Source organism: Pseudorca crassidens, chromosome 6 (assembly GCF_039906515.1).
Source record: "Pseudorca crassidens isolate mPseCra1 chromosome 6, mPseCra1.hap1, whole genome shotgun sequence".
Taxonomy (NCBI): domain Eukaryota; kingdom Metazoa; phylum Chordata; class Mammalia; order Artiodactyla; family Delphinidae; genus Pseudorca; species Pseudorca crassidens.
The window spans coordinates 10,290,986-10,303,533 of NC_090301.1; the positions used below are offsets into that span (position 1 = coordinate 10,290,986).

The 12,548-nt window shown below is 41.0% G+C and overlaps 1 protein-coding gene across 2 annotated transcripts in view; it reads left to right on the forward strand.

Moving 5' to 3' along the window:
- PID1 (phosphotyrosine interaction domain containing 1) overlaps nt 1-12,548 on the forward strand; it is a 258,676-nt gene that overhangs the window by 215,756 nt on the left and 30,372 nt on the right. The gene's annotated exons all lie outside the window — the stretch shown is intronic.

Sequence of the window (12,548 nt, forward strand, 5' to 3'; positions counted from 1 at the left end):
TTTGATGTTTAACTGCTGACAGCTTTTTTTTTTCTTTTCCTTTGTTATTTTTATTGGAGTAGAGTTGATTTACAATGCTGTGTTAGTTTCTGCTGTACAGCAAAGTGAATCAGTTATGCATATACATATATCCACTCTTGTTTAGATTCTTTTCCCATATAGGTCATTACAGAGTATTGAGAAGAGTTCCCTGTGCTCTACAGTGGGTCTTCATTAGTTATCTATTTTATATATAGTAGTGTGTATGATGACAGCTTTTAAGTCTTCTCTACATCTGGGAAAGCTGATAAGAAAGCCCAGGTGCTCCCTCTTTTGGTGTCGACGGGAAACCACACTCAGAATCCTCACCTCCTGCCCCAGCCCCTCACCATTATGGAAACCTCAAGCCGGTGCCCTTCCTTGTCTTCTCAAGCCATTGTTGCACCTGCTTTTGAAACCTGCCCTCCCCTCCCCGCAAGGCCTTTTCATACTCTTTTGGCGTGTGTGTGGCATCTTCAATCTCAGCATTCTAACCAAATTTGGGTGGAGGTCCACCCTCTTCCTGCAGTGTGGCCACAACAGTATTGGATATAAGATTTATTATCAGAGCTTCTTATCTGCATTTTATGTGTTATTTGTATGTTCTAAATATTGTCAGAAGGACTTTATTATTATTCTGTTATTTCCTTCTGCTAAGTAGGGTAGTAAGCCTTTGCATGGATTAATGATCTCATTTAATCCTCACAACAGTCATTTAATCCTTCTTATCCCACTTTCAGTGAGAAAACTGAGGCACAGGAAGATTAGATAACAATCTCAGTGTCACATAACTAGTAAGTGGCCAAGTTAGGATTTGAAACCAGGCAGTGTGGGTTTGGTACCACTGTACTCTGCTGCCTTCCCGTTCAGGTAAACCTAGCATGCAATTTTTATAAGGCTCTTTATTGGGGAAGCCATCCTTGCATTTCCTCTCTTTAGCCCTCACATATTTCAAAAAGATGATAGCACACATCCAAAGCTCTCTGCATATTGTAGTCTCCAACAAATCCTCATACACTGAGGGAAGGGCCCGGTTTGATTGTCTCCCAGGCAAACACGCACAGGTCCTGTGCCTAGCAGGCAACCCACAAAAGTTTCTTGATGCGAAATAATGTGGAAACGCTTAGGAATGAGTGCTTTCTGTCTTCCGGTTGTTGTGTTTTTTCTTCTCTTGTGAAATGACTGATTCGTGCTTGTGGGTGAAATGCTCTCAGAAAAAATCAGTTTGAATAATAGACCAGACTTTTGAAAAAACATTGCATACTTAAAGGAATATGTCATTTGCCTGATAATGCAGTAATGATCTTTTCATGCTTGGCACTCCGTGGTGGCTTGTCTCACAGGTAGCTGCAATGACACCTCTTTGTATCTGTGTATGATTTCCCATCCAGGTCGTGAGTTCCGAGAATTCAAAGCCAACCTTTTCTTGAATTCTGTATCACCCACTGCACTAGCAGACCTTCACACGTGGGCATTTCTCAGTAAATGTTGGTTAAGTCGTTTGATACCTATCAAGCTATGTCTAAAATGCATAGATTGTACCTTAGGGAAATAGCCCCCAGGTGTAACCCTGTCCCATTTACTTTATGCCTGTCAACTCCAGTCCTGACAGTATGGTAGGACTATTTTCTCCATTGCCTAGGATTTGTTAGATAGTAAATTCTAGAACTATGACTCATTCCCAACCATCAATATCACATCCACAGCCATACCCTCTGCTGTGCCTGCCACCACTCTGCCTTACTATTTAAAGAAGAGATATTGGAACCCTTCGCTTACTATCCCTTGAAGGAAAGATTCTTTAAAATGCATTCAGCTGCATTTTATGTAAACTTACCTGAAAATCCTTAGTTTTTAAAAAGATGGGATACGGGAGAATATTATGTAATTTCTCTACTTGACCCTATATGCCCCTCCCCCATCATCTCACCTCAATCCTTCTCATTAAAGAAAGGAAAGAAATTTTAATTATGTTTTTTTAGGAATTAAACTTTAAAAGACATTTTAAAACTGGAAGTAGGGTTGGTTAATATGAGAAAGATATTTTTCTTTGAAGAGTAAAAGGACAGAAGACAGGGGGCTTCCAGTAGCATTTCTGAGAGGGCAGCGCTGGTCCGGGCTGCCGCAGCCCATGGAAAGTACTAAGACTTTGGAGCCAGATGGTCAGGCCCGGGTTGGAATCCCAGCCTTAATTTTCCTGAAAGCAGCAGGATCTTCAGAGGGCAAGTTGCCTAGCCTCTGTGGGTCTGTTTCTCTTCATCTACAACATGGAGACACTAATTCTCACCTGCAGGGTTGCTGTGAGGGGGCAAATGGATGGTGCCTATGAAGTCCCTGGTTTTCAGAGTCTGCTGCCAGCAACCCCTCCATCCGAGCAGGTCCCTGTGTCCAGAGAACACAGCTACTCTCATCCCTTCAGTGCCAGACGTCATGGGGGTGAGCTCATGTTCAGACCCAGACACGCTTTTGACCTCAACTAAGTCAGAAAGCTGTTGCTCAGTTTCCCCACAGATAAAAGAGAAACAAAAACACACTTTCTATCTAACTTCCTATAACTGAAGAAATAACCTGGCAGAAGGGAAACTTGACATCCTGATTTAATTACTTGTCCACTTTTATAAAGGATGCTTGTCCTTCCAGAGGAAATCATCTTGAGTCAAAGCCAGGGTGCCGTAGTCATGACAGCTGGACAGTGTAATTTGGTAAAAGATCTTGTTGTTTGCTGCGTGCCGCTCTGAGGAATAAAAGACAAGCCCTGAAGCCATCCACCTCCGGATGCTGCGGAGACGTTTTCCTCAGCACAGCTAGACAAGAGACGGTCCGTAGAATGGGCTGAGTGCAGAGGGAGCCTTCCCAGCCTTCAGCCTGGGAAGTTAAGAGTGCACAGACGACTGACTGAGTCCCGTTAGGGATTTCAGGGCAGGCTCTGGAACTGACTTTTGTTTCAGGAGGATGAATAGAGAGAGACTTGCACAAAGTGGAGGAGGCTGCTCCAGGAGGTGGACAGCATGATCAAAGCCCCGGAGGACTGGGGACGACGTGGGGTGGGGTAGGAGTGGGGGCAGCATCACAGGGCTTCCAATGTGAGACCACAGCTTGGAGGGGAGAGGGATGCAGTCTATGGAAGGGTGAAGGAAGGTCTTATTTGCCATGCCGGGAGCTTAGACTTTATCCTATAGGTGGGGAGGCGTTTGAGGTGTCTCTCATTGATGGGGGAAGGGGTGTAGGTTGGAAGGAGGCAAGGAGAACAGTGACCAGCTAGTAAACTATTGCTCTCCTGCATGTGAGGGGCGTTGGGGGCCTGGAGTAGGGCAGTGGGAGCGGAGAGGGTTGTTGCTGCTACAGCGGCTGGCAGGTGGTGGCCTCAGTTTGACAAATGAAGAACAACTGGGTCTGAAGTTGATATGCCTCCCCCATCCCTCCTCATCTGCTACCTGACACATCAAATTCAAACCCTTGCAGGTCTTTTATAAGCCCAACCTTCCTGCAATTACTTTAAACCAAAAAAACTGAAAGAGTTATTTAAAGGTAATTATATGGTTGTTTTAACCACAAAAGGCCCATTTGTAACTTGAGTTTAAAAAGACATACAAAGAAAACAACTCTTTTCTCAAGAGGAAATTATGATCTCAATAAACCTTGGAAAAGTATCCTTATGGTTTTAATTCTTCGAATTTAAGGATTGATGTGCATGTGTGTGTCTGTGTGTGTGTACATTGCATGTGTGTATTACTTGGATAGGGGATGTCAAGTGGGGAAGGATTTAAGAAATTGAAATGCAGATGGAACTTCTATTCCTTATGACAGCAGAGACCTCCAGCCAACCATTCCAGCCATTTCTACTTTTTTACGGAATCTCTGTGCAAGATCGAATTGGTCACAAAAGTGAGGAAAACAGTCACCAACGTTGCTTATCATGTATGTTACATCTACTCTGCTTTGGAAAAATGTTTATTTTTTTCCTATTTCACTAAAGACTGTTCTAGAACTTAACATTATTTGTCAAAAGAGGACAACCCTAGAATCCTGGATTTTTGCTGGAGGGCAGAAGAGGAGTTTCCCTCAGGGTACTCTAAATGGGTAAAAAGAAACGAAATTGGGTCATTTGTAGAGACGTGGATGGACCTAGAGACTGTCATATAGACTGAAGTCAGAGAAAAACAAATATACTATACTAACACATATATGTGGAATCTGAAAAAATTGGTATAGATGATCTTATTTACAAAGCAGAAATAGAGACACAGACGTAGAGAACAAACGTATGGATACCAAGGGGGAGGGGTGAAGTGGGAAGAATTGGGAGACTGGGATTGACATATATACACTATTGATACTATGTATAAAATAGGTAACTAATGAGGACCTACTGTATAGCTTAGAGAACTCTACTCAGTGCTCTGTGGTGATCTAAATGGAAAGGAAATCCAAAGAAGAGGGGATATGTGTATACGTGTAGCTGATTCACTTTGCTGTACAGCGGAAACTAACACAACGTTGTAAAAGAACTATACGCCAATAAAAATTAAAACAAAGAAAAGAGTAGTTTAAATTGAAAGTAAAGTTTCTGAAGGTCCCGGCTACTTAGCGCTCAGCCAAGGTCTTCCTTTCCAAGCACCTTGAGAATGTGTTGTCCATCTGTGCAGGCTGTTAAAGTAAAGTGCAAACTATCAGCACGGGGCCAGTGACTGGCATCTGGTTATGGCTTTCTGGAGCCTGGCTCACTTAAAAGGCTACTCTAGGCTTTTTTACATTTCACAGTTTTCCTAAGCACCATCTGTTTGCTACACGGAATTGCCATATCCTTCCATGACTCCGGAACATTTTCCATTACGCTAGCTTTAGAAAGCTTACATTATAATATGGCTTTCTTTGGAACCAGCATCCAAGTAAGATCGGGGTTTTTTTTTTTTTTTCTCTTTAATTATGTTTGACTCCCAGAAGTAAAAGATTAGAATGAAAGATTCTAATATGATCGTGTCCTGTGATCATGACTTTCCAAAATTTCTCTTCAGCAAAGAGAGAATGGCCACAGTTTCAGTAATTTTAAGTCATTAACAGTAGTAGGTAGGTACAGCGTGGCTCTTCAATAACCCCAAACAAGCTCTTTTTTTTTTCTTCTCTGACATGGCAACTTTCTTGGTCAAAAATTGGAGAATTTACAGATTTAGAGAATTAATCCTGAGACAATTGTGCTTTGAGGAAGCTGAAAGAAAGTTCAGTGCTTACTGCCATTCAAAAAAGTTTCCAGAAAAGCATAATAATTTATAGGCAGCCCAGACAATACCCTTTCCTCTAGACTGCCTGGTGGATACACAAACTCAGTTCATCCAAAGTTTAATTCATCATTTCTCTTCCTAAATTGTTTTTCCTTCCGTGAGTGGCACTACGCCCCTCCCACTACTTGACTCACCCAATATCTTCACCCCGTGATCACCAAGAGCTAGTCAATCATGATCAGCTTGACTTTACTTCCCACTAACTTCTTCTCAGCACGCCCTCCCCCCAATCTATACCACTGCCTTCTTTTACTCTAACTATTGCTGTAGCCTTTTAACTTGCCTGCTTGCCACCAGTCCCCCAGTCCATTCATTCCATTGCAGTAGAAAGTTTCCTTCTCAAATGAAAAGATCTGTGAATGCCATTTGCCTGCTTGAAACTCTTGAAAGGCTGCGCCACTGAGGTCAGGCTAGAGGGCGAACGTCTTCACGTGACTTACACACCCATCTCTTCTGCACCCTCGACAAGTCCTCCGCCCTCTTTCAGTTCTTCAGATCTCAGCTTTGAATCCTTTCTTCTGTTCCCTTAAGTTTGGGCTTGGAGTCCTCCTCTGAGCCCCATGGCACCTCGTGTTTCCTAGAACATAGCACCTAGCACACTGATTGCAAGGGTATGTTTCTACCTTCGTTTCATCCACTGGACTGTAAGCTCTGTGAAGCCAGGGATCTGCTCCCTGTGAGATCCGTAGTACCTAGGGAAGTGCCTGGTGCATGGCATTTACTCAGTAGATATTTGTTGAATGAAGGAAATGCCATCTTGGGGGGATGTTACAAGGTGAGATAAAAATGTCATTCAACAGAATTTGCCATTGGTTTATTGAATTGTATTTGCTACAATCCTCATGTGAACTGAAGGCGTCATGGCACTTACATAGTAGACTTGTAGCTGAGATCATTTGATTTGATTGAGTGTTCGGTTCTTATATCCCTTAGCATGGTTTGATGAAAGCACACTGAAACTGGATTCAGAAAATGCTTGGGTTCAAGGCCCAGTGATATTCCTTAGCCTAGGGGACTGGACAGATCAATTGGCCTCTCTGAGACTCAGTTTCCTCCTCTGAGGTGAAATGATCCTGAAGTTTACATGTATGATTATATGTGAAAACACCTCACTTGGTACCCAGCACATAGTAGGTAGTCAGTAAATGTCAATTTTGTATATTGTCATGAGTGAGAGCTAAAGATACTGACATTTCATCTTGGTCAAGATGCTTCAGTATTTATTACATGAATTAATGTCACTGTGTTTTATATAATTTACCAGTCCTGTCTTAGTGTCCACCTTTTACTTTAAAAACTAATAATACAACTTTAACCAACTTAACCAAACACACACACACACACACACACACAAACACACACACACACACACCATTTTCATCAGTTCTACTATATTTCTCATCCATTGCCTTATTTCTCATCCATTTCTCCTTTTGTATCTTATCCTATAGAAAATGCACAGTTTAGCCTCAAGAAGGGACTTCTAAGTTAGCTTTGTTTTGTTTTGAGCTAAGGACTCTTGAAATAATTTCAAATTTATATTTAAAAATTATATTGACACTGAAGAAGGACAGAGTTATGTCCTTACAGCTAATTTCACATGTGACTCCTTTTTGAAGTATCGTCACTTTTTGGTTTTTGGCAACATACATCACTTTTCATGGATTTTTGAAGCTGTGGGAATGGACTTTTTTTCTCTGTAGGCATATGTCATGGTTGACAAATATATCTTAAGGACATGATACAAATCAGTGGTAGAAGAAGATCAGATTGAGTCTCTGCCCTCCTGGAGGTCCGACCCCCCCCCCTTTTTTAACTTATTCTCAATTTAATTAACTTAATTAATGTGATCAAAAGCACATCTATTGACTTGGCATTTTTATCAAGTCTCTTGGAAAGTGCAATAGCACTGAAGTTGAATGAAAATGAGCGGCTGGCAAAGAGCTGTAGTTCTACAACACACACTAAGGAAAACCACCAGGCAAGTTCCCAAATGTGTGTCAGTAGGAGGGCCTGACATCTGGGCATCTTTACAGTATGACCAGTTTATAAATTTGAACATTCATTTAACCAGAAGAGACTCCGTTTTCTCCCCACTAGCACTCACTTGAGTTGCAGTCACTACTGATACTGCTTGGTACCTTCTCTGCTGGAAAATGAACAGCCACTACAAGAAGCCAAGACAAGTGAAAGAATAAAGAAAGACCATTGAAGAGTTCCTGCTGTGAACTCATCTTTTTCTCTTCCTCAGAATGTGGTGTTTTCTAGTAGCGGATTTGAATACTCTAAAGGTGGTGGGTAAAGACGCTCGATGTGTCTTTATTGATTTCCCAAGAAGATATTCCTCAGTGTTCTATTGTGTAACTGTCCTGAGATGATGTGATATAGAGTAGGATTGGGAAATAGTTCTCTGGTGTTCAGGTGTCCAGGCGGAGAAGCAGCCCTTGCAAGCCCATGGGAGTTATATTTATTCCGCCTACTCTTCATAGCCATTCAGCATGGCATAATTGACCTTGCTAATTGTATCCTGCCTCGGAGGAAGAAAGGCTCTGCATTTCTAATTGCCTTTTAATTCTTTTGTTAACATTTAGGTCAGCAAAATATCACTGTCCCATTTTCGATGCATACTGAATACTGATTTTAAATATTTTCTGCTCCTATCCAGCTCTGCTCCTATCCAGCTCTTAATGAATACGGGTAGAAAACGCTGTGTCTATTCTCTGTGCAGCAATACTTTTTGAGATGAGCATTATTCTCCATGTGAATTCTCAAATGCCTTCTCAACCTCTTCCTGGAACATTGAAACAAAAGCCCATAGATAGTTCTTAAGGTTGACCAGTTCTACTGACTCACAGAGTCTGAAATATCATTTAACCAGACTCTCACGCACTAGTGATATTTCTAACCTAATATTTAGGTATTTTACTTGCTAAATCCTGATATAGTTCCATAGATAATTTTAGTTATCATGGTGCAGGACATTTTCTCACTCACTTAGATTAATTCTGTTTTCAGTGTTTACTTTGATGAAGTGAAACAAAACACAACAAACAAACAAACAAAGTGCTTGTTTGCAAGAGGAAGGAGCACTAGACAGAACCAAAGATAAAAAATGAGTCTTTTTATTAACTTCTGTGTTCTTGTGGGTGGGTGTTTTTGGTCTATTTCTGGTTTTGCCTCAGTGGTATTCAGCACATCTTGAGGTCAGTAAAAATAATAATTTCTGTCTGTTATGTTAATATTACTTTCCATTTGGAGAAAACATCCTGGAAAAATACTGTGTCCAGTAAAGCCAGCGATTCTTTGGCTGAATAGACAACTTTGCCTCTTCTTCCTGCAAAGGAAGCAGCAGCTCCCCTTCTGGTACATAGGTGATTCTGCTTCTCTTCTTTTTCACTTTAGGTCATGAACATTCAGGAAATATGGGTCTCTAATATTAGAGTATATTAGAGGATGGACCACTAGGGACAAGATGTGAATTTATTTTAATCATGCTGGCAGTGCAATTTATTACCCTGGAAAGTGATTTGAGCAAGAAGTGTGTGAACATCTTTGACTATCAGATCGCTTGGTGTTTGTACTGGGAAGGAAAGAAAAGAAGCAAATCAGGTGAAAAAGATTAATTTAATTCTGGGCTGTAGTCAGAGATAAATTTTTATTTTTAAAGGAGATTCACTTATATTTTGCTGAGGCCATATTAATGTGCTGCATTCACCATTTCAGAGTCCAGTTTCCTAAAGAGAGATCAATTAATTATTCAAATTAGTCTTTCTTCCCAGAGAGACATGTTCAGAGGTCAAAACCAGGTAGGTAGTGTGCCTAACAGAAGACAGAGTGTATCAGTTATCTATGACTACAGCGTTGCTATGTAACAAATCACCCCAAACCCAGTGGCTAGTTAAACAGCAATATTATGGACATACGTGGCCGAGGGTTTGGCCATTAGTTGAGGCCATGAATTAGTCAGTCTCCCAAAGGGTGTGTCTTTCTCTGTGGCTTTCATACTCCTACAGTATTCTTATTCTTTGGTTAATCTGGGTTCAGGAACTATGAAAAGGATTCCTAAGAGCAGCCACTGAGATTTCACTGGGAATGAGGAACAACATCTGTGAATAGATACACGCCATCACTCAAAATAACCAGACTGTGTACAGAGCACAGATAACTCGCCTTTTCTGCTTAATTAAGAGTTCACTGGAATTTGAGATTTTTCTGGGTTTGAATTCCAGCTCTTAATGAATTGTGTCTACTTGGGCAAGCCACCCAGCCTCTGAGCCTCACCTTGCTCATATGTGAACTGGGAACCTTGACTTACAAGATTAAAGTTGAGTGTAATACCCTATGTGGAAATGCTTTGCACACTTTTAAAGTGCTACAAGTGAATTATCATTATTGAAACCAGACTGTGTGCCTATAAAAGTTCTAATCCAGCATCTATGGCTATATTCTCAGGCCCTATCCTGGTTTTTAGAACAAAATAGGTAGATATATTGCTGAGTTTACTTGTTTAGCTATAAGCATGGTGTTGTATAAGCATGGTCTTCAATTTATCACATGCTGTATTTTGAACCAAACATGTATTATATTACACAGATAACTTAAAAGACACCAATATTTGGTTTTCTATTTTAATTCTATGAGCAGGAGAAATCAGAGTTATGGTCAGTCTATTTCTAATTATCCACATATAGATTAATCAAATGGGGACATACCTGAGGCAAACCTACCTTTTATCTTTTTCCTGACAATATTCTCTCCTCTGCTTATTTATTTTTTTTACATATTTATTAGAGTATAATTGCTTTACAATGGTGTGTTAGTTTCTGCTTTATAACAAAGTGAATCAGTTATACATATACGTATGTTCCCATATCTCTTCCCTCTTGCGTCTCCCTCCCTCCCACCCTCCCTATCCCACCCCTGTTAAATTACCCTTGCTTATCTCTCTTCTTCCTCAGGGAAGGTTGAAGCAGCAGATAAGTCACAGGTAGACTGGTGTTCGGCATCAGTCTCAGGAGAGCAGCTGTTCTTGAGGAGCCGGGAGGAGTTGCAAAAAGTAGCAGGTGTCAGGAAACTAAGTCGGTTGAAATGCTTTGCCTCTCTTCTCCGTGTATCAGGCACCTGTGCAGGGTCTCACAGTTGACTGAAGATTTGTAAACTTTGTGGGCACGAGCACTAATCATGAATGATAAACATAAAAGACAGTGATGAATTGGGAATTATTCACGGTATCTATTCAGTCCACCATGTCTTGTCCATCATTTTCTAAGAAGAGTCTGGTTTCCTCCCTTCTCTCCATTTGTACTGACCTCTGTCCTGCACTATGACTTTATCCTTCAGGGTAGGTTTCCGGAAAGGCAAAATCCTGACTTTCATATGGACACAAAATGCGCATGTGTTTGGAATTTACGATCTCATCAATCAGTGAGGGAACCAAGCAGAAGTTATAGCCAGTTCAAAAAAGAATCTGAAGAACAAGCTTACAGATAGATGAGGAATATTGAAATGAATGTACAAATGGAGGCAAAATCCGCACCCCCCCCCCGCCCCCCAGAGGGCATAGGAGTTACTCAGATCGCTTCTTGACAGAATTTGCACAAGAATTATTTTGCATTTCTATCACTTACAGGTCAGAGTTGTAAAATACTCCCTTAGAACCAGAATCTGGTAACTCAGAGGGCTGTTCTCTAGAGTCTAGACAGGACATAGTTTTCCACTGAGGCACAGCCTTTTTCTCTATGACTGGCTGGTCACATTGTGGTTGACTTTGACCCTGTCCACCAGATTAAACTTCCATGAGCATGGCTTTCATCATTTGACTCACTCTGGCCAAATTTTCCTTGGCTTCCTGATTGATTCTATCTAGTCTGAACTCTTACCAGTCATCAAGTTCTTCCATACCCTCTTACATCTCTAGCACTGCGTGCCACTTTTCTCCAAAACACAAACCCTACTTTAGTCAGACAATCTTCTGCCTTCCACATGTGCTCATGTTTAATTCCTCAGCCCAACCTTTTGTGGAATGTCTCCTTTTAAACCTACTCAACCGTCTGTTGAAGGCCAGTTCACCTCAACCTCGTTAAACCTTGTCCCTTATGATGCGTGTTGTGTGTATGGATTATATCAATAACAAACAACCCATCACTTAATTCCCTGTTGTTGTTGTTTTTGAAGTCTTTATTGACTTTGTTACACTATTGCTTCTGTTTTATGTTTTGGGCCATGAGGCATGTGAGAGCTTAGATCCCTGACCAGGGATCGAAACCACACCCACTGCATTGGAAAGCGAAGTCTTAACCATTGGACTGCCAAGGAAGTCCCAATTCCCTGTTGTTTTGTATTATCGGGGATGACTTCATGTTTGTCAACTCCAACTTGATTGAAAACGCTTTTTAAAAAAAAATTTATTGAGGTATAGTTGATTTACAGTATTGTGTTAATTTCTGCTGTACAGCAAAGTAATTCAGTTTTATATATATATATATATATATATATATATATATATACACTTGTTTTTCATATTCTTTTCCATTATGGTTTATCACAGGATGTTGAACATATTTCCCTGTGCTATACAGTAGGACCGCACTGTTTATCCATCCTATATATAATAATTTGCATCTGCTAATCCCAAGCTCCCAATTCTTTTTTATTTTATTTATTTATTTATTTATTTATTTATTTATTTATTTATTTATTTACAGTACGCGGGCCTCTCACTGTTGTGGCCTCTCCCGTTGCAGAGCACAGGTTCTGGACACGCAGGCTCAGCGGCCATGGCTCACAGGCCCAGCCGCTCCGCGGCATGTGGGATCTTCCCAGACCGGGGCACAAACCCGTGTCCCCTGCATCGGCAGGCGGACTCTCACCCACTGCGCCACCAGGGAAGCCCCCAAACTCCCAATTCTTCCCTTCCCCACTACCCTCCCCCTTGGCAGCCACAAGTTTGTTTTCTATGTCTGTGAGTCTGCTTCTGTTTCCTAGATATGTTCATCTGTGTCATATTTTAGGTTCCACATATACATGATATCATATGGTATTTGTCTTTCTCTTTCTGACTTACTTCACTTAGTATGATAATCTCTAGGTCCATCCATGTTCCTGCAGATGGCATTATTTTGTTCTTATGCATGGCTGAGTAGTATTCCATTGTATATATACCACATCTTCTTTATCCACTCATCTGTTAATGGACATTTAGGTTGTTTCCATGTCTTGACTTATAAATAGTGCTGCTATGAACATAGGGGT